Here is a 9,637-nt window from a genome sequence, read left to right on the forward strand (position 1 = left end):
GTCACACGTGCTCCCACAGCATCCACAGGTTCGGGACATTAGCTGCGGGGGAGTTTTTTTCTTCTGGCAAAAGGTCGTTCCGATTTAGAACCCCCCCACCCCACCCCTCCCAACTCCAGATCTGCCAGTGTCTGAGACCATCAAATGTCCTTTTGAGGTTCACTGCCAGTGCATGGGCTGTTGGCTGTGCTGCAGGTGTGCTGAGCAGTGGGCACGCTGAGCACACAGCCCATTAGGCTGCCTAATGTTGTCCATCGCGGCGTCGTCCCCACAGCCCTTCACGCCTGCCCAGCGCACCGCCCCTCCGACGCGTCGCGCTCCGTGCGTGTGTGTGTGTATGTCCATGTTTGGTGAACTTCTTTCAAGCTGCATGTAACGTAGCGGTTAGCGCTTCGCTGCGCTCCGAACACGGCCACCCGAGTTCAATCCCCGCTCATGTCCGGTCTTCCCCCCCCCCCCCTCTCCGTACCGCTCCACGCGCTCGCAGCTTCGTTTCACTTCCTTAAGAAGCTCCCATCCACGTGGAGCGAACCGTCGGACAACGCGGCAAAAACACATCAGAGAGTTAGGCAGCACAACATCGCGAAAAATAGAAATGTACGCGGCACAGCAAGATCGCGAGTCATCAATAACTGGTGGATGAAGACCTCCCGTACTCTGCATTTACTTCACCACTCTGGTCAGTGCGGGGCGGTGCAGGGAGGCCACCAGCAGTCGGTTCAGACATCACTCACCACGGATGCATCAGCCGATTCTGGCAAAGGGCAGCATTGTGAAGCTGGTTGTAATCACTAGCGGTTAGTGCTGATCTCGTGCCAAATCGCCACGTTTTGTTCACGTGACAAACCTTACTAATTGGCGATGTCGGGTGGTGCTGGGTTAACGACACATTCATAATGACGTCATCCAACCCCTTATGATGAATGATTTTGGTCGCGAACGTGTCAAACTGACTGACCACTGATGTTAGCCACGGCCAGCAATTGAACTTCGCTCACCGGGTTCGTAGCGGTCGCGTGCAAACCATCGTGCCGCCACCGCCGCCTCTGTCCCTGTTAGCCGTCACAGCGCTGTGGGGATAAAAAGAAGAGAAACCTGCAGGTTCCACTGACTCGCACTCGCTCAGTCACCCTGTGCAAGGGGGCATCAGTCCCTGGCGTGTTTACATTCTCCCCCATCACTGCAGGAAACTGAACGTGGTGATGGTGGTGGTGATGACGGCGACGATCAGAACCTCGAGAGGAGCTCGCGTAACAATGGTGACAATGGTGAGATTGCGGCGGAGAGCGGCGCAATTCGATTTGGATTGATGGAGCGACGGCGGAATGAGACGTGGGAATGAGACGTGGGAATGAGACGGGGGAATGAGACGTGGGATTGAGACATGGGAATGAGACATGGGAATGAGACGTGGGAATGAGACGTGGGAATGAGACGTGGGAATGAGACGTGGGAATGAGACGTGGGAATGAGACGTGGGAATGAGACGTGGGAATGAGACGTGGGACTGAGACATGGGAATAAGACGTGGGAATGAGACGTGGGAATGACACGTGGGAATGAGAAAGGCGTCTCGGCGTTGCGTCACGCGCGCCTCGCCGCGCGCTGGCAATGGGTCAGGCGGGGGTCCAGATATCCCGCCGAGAGGGGTGGTGGTGTGAACCGGAGAGAAATAAACTAAAGCTATTTTAATTTTCACCAGTCGAGACCCACTGAGCTCTGTAGCTCGTTTTTTCAGAAGCAACCTGGCCACAAATTATAGCTCAACTAAGCGGCGTATCACGTGGAAATTTATAGCAGCAAAATCATCAAAACAATCTAGACGCCAGTTTCTAAACGTAGAGGGAAACCTGGGACCCGGAGAAAAATCCACGAAACCACCGGGAAGACATGCAAACTCCAAGTATACAGCAGGCGTCAGGGTGGGGATCTCCTGCATACCCGGCGAGGGAGTTAACATCTCGCCACCGTGGCAGCCATGGGGGCACATCCATCACAATTTCTCGTTGTCCTCTGATGAGACGGCAGCCAACGCAAACATCGCCGCAGCATTGGCGCGCTGCGCGAGTCGGGGGTTCGTTTGCGCGCACGTGGCGTGGCAGGTGGCGCAGTGGTTAGCACACTGGGCTGTGGACCCACTGAGGCTGAGTTTGATTCCCACCCACGGCCAACATCGGTGGCGAGTGACACTGGAATCTTTCCTGAGCCTCTGTCTCTCCCACTCCCTCTCTCCTCTTTCTGTGTCTAGTTTGTTGACCTTCCCCTGTACCTCCAACGAGCACGGTGGGCTACGTCGTGTTGCGAAATGAGTTCAACAACAACACACACACATACACACATACATAAATACATACGTCCTGTCAGCCTCAAGATGACAACGTGGTGCAGTGGGTCAACAAACAACAGCACCGGGGAGACAAAGGCAGCCCTGCAGGTGTGGTGTTGGTCCCACCTCCCTCCTGGCGTTCAGCGCCGGCATCAATAGGCGCTCGCTAACAACATTTGCCCCAACAGTCTGTTCGAGGCTACATGGAGGCGCTCCCCAATCGCATCGGATCTTTGCATCATGCGCACTCACGCACATACCGCACAAGCACACTCGTATCTGCTCTCTCTCTGCCCTCTCTTGTATGTGCTCTGAAGAAGGACCATTGCCCGAAACGTCACCTGTTATCTTTGTTTTACTTTTAAGGCCACACAACGGTGCTATTGACGAACGCCTTGCCTTGTTGTTGTCGTTGTTTGTGCTTGTGCACCACTGCCAGCCCAACAGCAGCACCGAATAATGTGTATTTGCCTGTCTTTGCTTTCTCCTGTGTTGGCTTTGTGTGTGTTTCCACAGAGTGTGTGTGCAGGCATTGCTTGCGTGTGTGCGCATTCTGTTGTCTGAGGGCATACGAGTGCAGTGCATGTCACCGGCCGAATGTAAAGATGTCATTTCTCATCAAACGGCCCCGGTGCGTGTCAATCGAACGCTCGCAAATTTGCGGCCGGTGATTAATGGGCGCAGAAATGTTGTTCCACCGCGCGGGCCGCCGCGTACCGCCAGGCTTGCCCGCGAACTCTCCCTCGGTGCCCTTTACTCTGATAGGGCCGTGTTTAATCATCGCGGTGTTTAAATGTTAAACAGCGACATCGCGCCGGACACGACACGGCGTCGCGGCGGCCGCGTGATGATGACGGCCACGGGCCGCGTGCGCGCTGCACGCTCGCGGACGCACCACGAGACGGAGCTGGTAGCGGATCAAACTGTGGCCGTGCCATCGTCAAGAAGAGGGCAGTTAACGACGTTGACGCCTTCCAACCGCCACGATCGAAAGCGTTTAGATCTGTCCGTGATTCTGACTGTCGATAAACTAATAACTCAACTCGTTTTATTCTCCCAGGTAAGGCCCACTGAGCTGTGCAGTTCTTTATTTCGAAACCAACGTGGCCGCAAATGGCAGCTCAACGAAGTGGCTTGTCATCTGGAAATGTATAACAGCCAAATGCTTTGAACGCGTGTTGATTCTAAATGTGGAGGGCCCAGGGAAACACGTCCACGCAACCACGGGGAGAGAGACACGCAGACTCCGAACGTACAGCGAGTGTCAGGGTTGGGATCAAACACACGACCTCATTAATACCAGGCGAGGCATTTAACATCTCATAGCAAGAGGGGACTACCGTAACTCTCGAAAAGAGGATCCGATATAAACATAACTCGACTTGCCCTGTATATAAAACAAAATTGGCCAAATTGACCATTGAGCAAAGAAGATAGATTTACAAACATATAACGGCGCTTTGTCCTGACAGCTACCCATTAATTTCCACGTCGCTAACGAAATACTTCCAGAGATAAACGCACGATAGAACGCGTCGCATAATCCACGCGTTGTGAATTCTAGTTCTACTAAATTGTTCAACTTATCACGGAGAAAAACATTTCCCAAGATGCAAATGAGCAAAATTGTGAATGTGTGAGCGTTTACATCTTTCACTCATTGTCAGTTCACAGTGAACGCCCAGTCCTGCGTGTTCTACAAATGATTAGATTGTGAAACATTTTCTTTTTTCATCTAAGTAACATCTCTCCCTTTCTCAGTGGGCTACATCTTTCTAACGTGTTAATTTACATGTAAGTTTATACTCTCGACGGGTTTGTAAAAGTTTGACGCACACATTATCTTAACAAGTCACGTAAGCCCCCACTGATCCGTGGAGCTCTTTTTCAGAAGCGACTTGGCCACAAATGATATCTCAACGAAGTAGCTCATCACGTGGAAATAAATGGAGAGCAGCCAAATACTCTAAACGTACGTTCATTCTAAACGTGGTGGGGAAAACCCGGAGATAAAACCAGACGACTGCAGGGAGAGAGAACATGCAAACTCTAAATCTACAGGTGCCAGGGTCTGGATGGAACCCACGACCTCTTCTTTATCAGGGGAGGTAAGTAGCATCTCGCCACCGTGATGCCCTAAGTAACATATCTCTCCTGATTCTCAGCGGGCTGCATCTTGAACATTTTACGTGGACATTATCTAAACAAGTCAACGCGTCTCCCCGTTGGAATGAGCCGTGGGGTGGAAGTCACCTTTATTGGCGGTGCCGAGCCACTGGCGAAAAAATAACCACACAATCCCACGAACGAACGCTCACTAATGGAGTTGGTCAAACATCCAAAATATAGAACCACAGAGCTTTGGCAATTGCAGCTAACGCCGGCTTTGGCTGCCTTGCTTTCTTGTCTGCGGTTCCCCGCGCCTCCGTGCGACATCTGCGAGCATTACAAATCACACATCGTTTTCTTGTGATGTGAATTTGCACGAAGGGCGCTGTGTAACGTAAGGGGGGTTATCGTTGAGACGTTGTCACGATGGAGGGGGCCAAGTATGCTCAGCTGCTTGACCGATGTTGACGTCTCGCAAAGCGCTACCAATTTTTTTCTTATCAGCTTTAGATAAATGATAGACTGCGTTGACCCCTAAAAGTAATAATACACACAAACGGTGATTTATAGAGCGCAAAGGTAGAATTGTGACTCTGGGATTGGTCATCCCATCATTCCTTGCACGTCACGTGATATCACCACACTCTGTGTGTAATGCAAAGCCTTGTTTTAGACCAAATGACTCAACAGAGTCAAGATTGCAGGCATTTGTTTTTTAGCCAGCCGCAATAACATGCGATTAATTATCATTGTGATGATTACGCTTGTTTACCCCGAAAGGTTTAACTGAGTCTCATCACTCCTTTTCAGGAGAATCCTGCCAAGAATTCACAGCAGTGAATGCTACGTTTATTCCAACCGAGTAATTTGCCGGGTTTATTTTTCAAATTTAGACCGTGGAGGTCTGTACATAATGTCACCATCCTTGCGAATTATGTCACGGGATCTTTAACGTCCACTGTGAATCGAACGGCCGGTATTATGATATTGGTCCAAACACACCACAGTATTAACCAGGGCGGCCGCTGGATTTTAACTGGCAAGCTCTGTAACGAGCAGCAAACGCCCTACCGCTGAGCCACATCACTGCCCCAATAGCACTTTCACAACTGCATACTGGTTTCATCATAGTTAGGAATCATCAGTGCAGTGTAGCCATCAACGCCTACTCCTGCCTTGGGCCTCAGGGAGTCTACGTGGCACTGCCCAAGTACGACAATAGACCAAGTCCAACGCACACGGTGCCACTCCCCTGTGTCAGAGATTGGCAGCAGGAAATAAAATCACCGCATTGTGTGAGTTTAGCAATCAAATCAGCGTGTGTTTCGGAGGCGAGAGAGATTGCTACATAGCAGGATCGTGACATTTAACAGCAGAGACCTAATCGCAGCAGCGGATAGATCATGGCTGATTACGACAGTGATATATTGTCCGGGTGTTTGGCGGTATTCCTCTGTTGTGTTTGTAATGCTGGTAGGAACCTCCTGGTTACACCAGCCCACAGGGGATTATTGTGACCGTCCGTCGTGCATCCAAAAATGGGAGGGGTGGGGCTGGGTGGAGAGGGGAGGGGCTGGGTGGGGAGGGCCTGGGTGGGGAGGGTGGGGAGGGGCTGGGTGGGGAGGGGTGGGGCTGGGTGGAGAGGGGAGGGTGGGGAGGGGCTGGGTAGGGAGGGTGGGGAGGGGATGGGTGGGGAGGGTGGGGCTGGGTGGGGGGTGGGAGGGGTGGGGCTGGGTGGGGGGTGGGAGGGGTGGGGCTGGGTGGGGAGGGGCTGGTCACCCCGTGGTGCCCTTATAAAACTCAACGTTTAACCTACTCACGCCGGCTTGTGCCCGCCCTCACAATCGGCCATATTTGCGGAATACACCACGCCGCCGTTGACCCTGGCCATTGACCGAGCAACCCAACGTTCCTACCAGCTCCCTCCGCAGAAATGTGTTAATTTACATGTAATGTATTGAGGTATCGGCTGCATTTAGCTGCTCCATAAATCTGAATTGCATTGCAGGGACGTGACAACTGAAGTCGCTTCAATTGCTTCAACCACTGGAGGGAACAGACTTCATGTCTCCGTGCAAGCAGTGTCTGTCACGTGGCAGTCACATACACTGTCAAGTCTCAGAGACGGAACGATCGTAATTAAACGAAGCATCGGACCATGTCGACCAATGCGTATTGGTGAAGGTATGGTCCCGGACTAGTTCGATACCGCTTATCACTGATGTCACCAGATTCATAGTTTATTGTGTCGAGCACCGTGCCACCACTCCACCTAACTGTTTTTGCATGGGAACATTATTTTCAAATATACAAAGACATGAAGACACTATTATAGCTTTAAATGAATTAAAGTTTCAAGCTAATTTGTTTAACCAGGTGAGAACTCAAAGATACCAGGATGGCTCTCATTTACAAGAGTGGCCTGGGACGTTACCTCTGCCATTAGGGGGCGATGATTACTGTGTATATCCCAATTCAGTAATTTGTAGTTCATTGTCATATTATTTTGGAAAATCTGGACTCTGATGCCGGTACACAATGGCCCCCTCGTGCGAATGTCGTCACGCGTTCTTCAGCATCCACTGTGAAACACAAGCCACTGGGTAATGATTACGCTTCACACACACCGCAGTATTAACCAGGGCTGCTACTGGAACCAAACGGTGAACTTCTGCAAAAAGTCGCGAACTCGCTACCGCTGGGCTTGATGGCACTGGGCAGGAGAGTGTCGCGAGTGAGACCGAAGGAAGGGGCACAAATAAAATCACATCCACACAATTGCATTTTGCCTGTGTACTCTGGGGTTCTTAAGTACCGCTATCGGAGCAAGTTTGTGCCTTGTTCAAATGGCATTTCCAAGCACGGTTCATTAATCCAGTTCTGCTCGTTAACTAGCGAGAGACATTGTACGGCAGGGGCGAGAATAAAGTTCAGTATTTTATCCATTAAATTACGCACAATTCCACAAATTAATGAGAGAGACAAATTCCACAATTTGCTAACTGCCGTAAGTGCTGACTTTTTCAAAAGAACCCGTGTAAACCTCAGTTAATTAGATCATTGATTAGGAAATGCTGACGCGGCGAGTGAGGGGTTGTGTGTTTTGCAAGGCAGGGTCTGTGCTCGGTGGCCCTGCGTTCATTCACTGTTTGTCTTTAAACAATTAGCGAATGCTGATGCAGCCCTCACCCCCCCCCCCCCCCCCTGCGCCAGCCACCTCCCCACACTCTCCACGCTTGACATTGGCACGTTCTAAATATCCATCACGAACCACGCTGCTCGCCGCCTCTCTCCGCGGTCACGGTTTCGAGCGCAACGCCGTGTCCAGTCGTCGCAATCTTACGGGTGACCGCACTTCTGAGGCCGTCTGGAACGCTCTTCCTTTCGATATTAGGAAGCCACTGGAGCTATGCACTTTTAAATCTAAATGTAAAACGCTTTTCTTGACAACTGCTTTTCTGTGTTTGGTGTCCTTCTCTTACGCCTCTGATTAGCGCCGTTGGCTGCGTACGGTGCAAAGAAAGTTCAACATTCACACATTAAACATTCATAACGGTTCTAATTACGCGATCTAATCCAAAAATATATATTACGAATCAGAATATTGGTCACTGCAGAATCACACAATAATGCTAATGATTAATAATAAAAAATGAGAGCCCGTTGTCAATCCACGATTGGATGAAGGTGTTCCCATGTCGGTCATAACAATAATTACAATTTATAAAGCCCATTCCATCCTAGGATCCCAATGCGGTGATGGGCGTTGTGACTTCAGCGCGCTGGTCAGTGCGGGCTTAGTGAAGGAGGTAGGCTCCCACCAGTCCAGATAGCACTTGCCACTGGTGTTAGCAGATGCCCAGAGGGAATTAAACTCAGGTCACTGGGTTCACCGCACAGAGTACGATAACCACTGAGCCTCAACCGCAGCCTGCACAAGACACAATGTCACGCTTACAACACACACTTAACGCACGGGACGTTCATGTCATTGTTACTCATAATAACGGTTTACAGCTGTTTGTCAACCCACTGCTGGATGAAGACTTTCCCGTGCTCTATTGATCATGGTCAGCGTGCAGGGCTCAGGACATCACATCCCAGCGACGTGTGACCGTGGCTGGGAATTCAACTCAGGTGGTTTCATAGGTCCACTCAGCTACGACTCTCCCACAGTGTCACTCGAAATAATCCAGACGCTCTCTCCGCTGAAAAGGAACGGTCAATGCCGAACAAGAAACATTATTGCCTCCCACTGTGTTTATGTCATAAGTTTTGTTGGTTGTTATATGTATGACCACATATAATTATTCTTGGGTGGTGTGCAGGTGCCAAACATTTATTGAGTTCCCCTGCAGTACTATTAATATAGATATGCGTTAATATATTGACATCTGAATTTAAAATTCCAGACAAACTCCACTCTACATCCTGGCACCAGACAAACTCCACTCTACATCCTGGCACCAGACAAACTCTACTCTACATCCTGGCACCAGACAAACTCCACTCTACATCCTGGCACCAGACAAACTCTACTCTACATCCTGGCACCGGACAAACTCCACTCTACATCCTGGCACCAGACAAACTCCACTCTACATCCTGGCACCAGACAAACTCCACTCTACATCCTGGCACCAGACAAACTCTACTCTACATCCTGGCACCAGACAAACTCCACTCTACATCCTGGCACCAGACAAACTCCACTCTACATCCTGGCACCAGACAAACTCCACTCTACATCCTGGCACCAGACAAACTCTACTCTACATCCTGGCACCGGACAAACTCCACTCTACATCCTGGCACCAGACAAACTCCACTCTACAACCTGGCACCAGACAAACTCCACTCTACATCCTGGCACCAGACAAACTCTACTCTACATCCTGGCACCAGACAAACTCCACTCTACATCCTGGCACCAGACAAACTCCACTCTACATCCTGGCACCAGACAAACTCCACACCACATCCTGGCACCAGACAAACTCCACTCTACATCCTGGCACCAGACAAACTCCACACAACATCCTGGTACCAGACAAACTCCACTCTACATCCTGGCACCAGACAAACTCGACTCTACATCCTGGCACCAGACAAACTCCACTCTACATCCTGGCACCAGACAAACTCCACACAACATCCTGGTACCAGACAAACTCCACTCTACATCCTGGCACCAGACAAACT

General features: G+C 50.6%; 1 long non-coding RNA gene across 1 annotated transcript; it reads left to right on the forward strand.

Moving 5' to 3' along the window:
* Positions 1-3,280: 3,280 nt before the first annotated feature.
* LOC133350908 (uncharacterized) lies at positions 3,281-9,253 on the forward strand. Its single transcript, XR_009756120.1, has 4 exons — positions 3,281-3,386; positions 4,218-4,434; positions 6,444-6,619; positions 8,511-9,253. It is a non-coding gene; the product is annotated as an uncharacterized LOC133350908 (long non-coding RNA).
* The last annotated feature ends 384 nt before the right edge of the window (positions 9,254-9,637 follow it).

Source organism: Lethenteron reissneri, chromosome 4 (genome assembly GCF_015708825.2).
Source record: "Lethenteron reissneri isolate LAM-NWPU_2019-01 chromosome 4, ASM1570882v1, whole genome shotgun sequence".
NCBI classification, from domain to species: Eukaryota; Metazoa; Chordata; class Hyperoartia; order Petromyzontiformes; family Petromyzontidae; genus Lethenteron; species Lethenteron reissneri.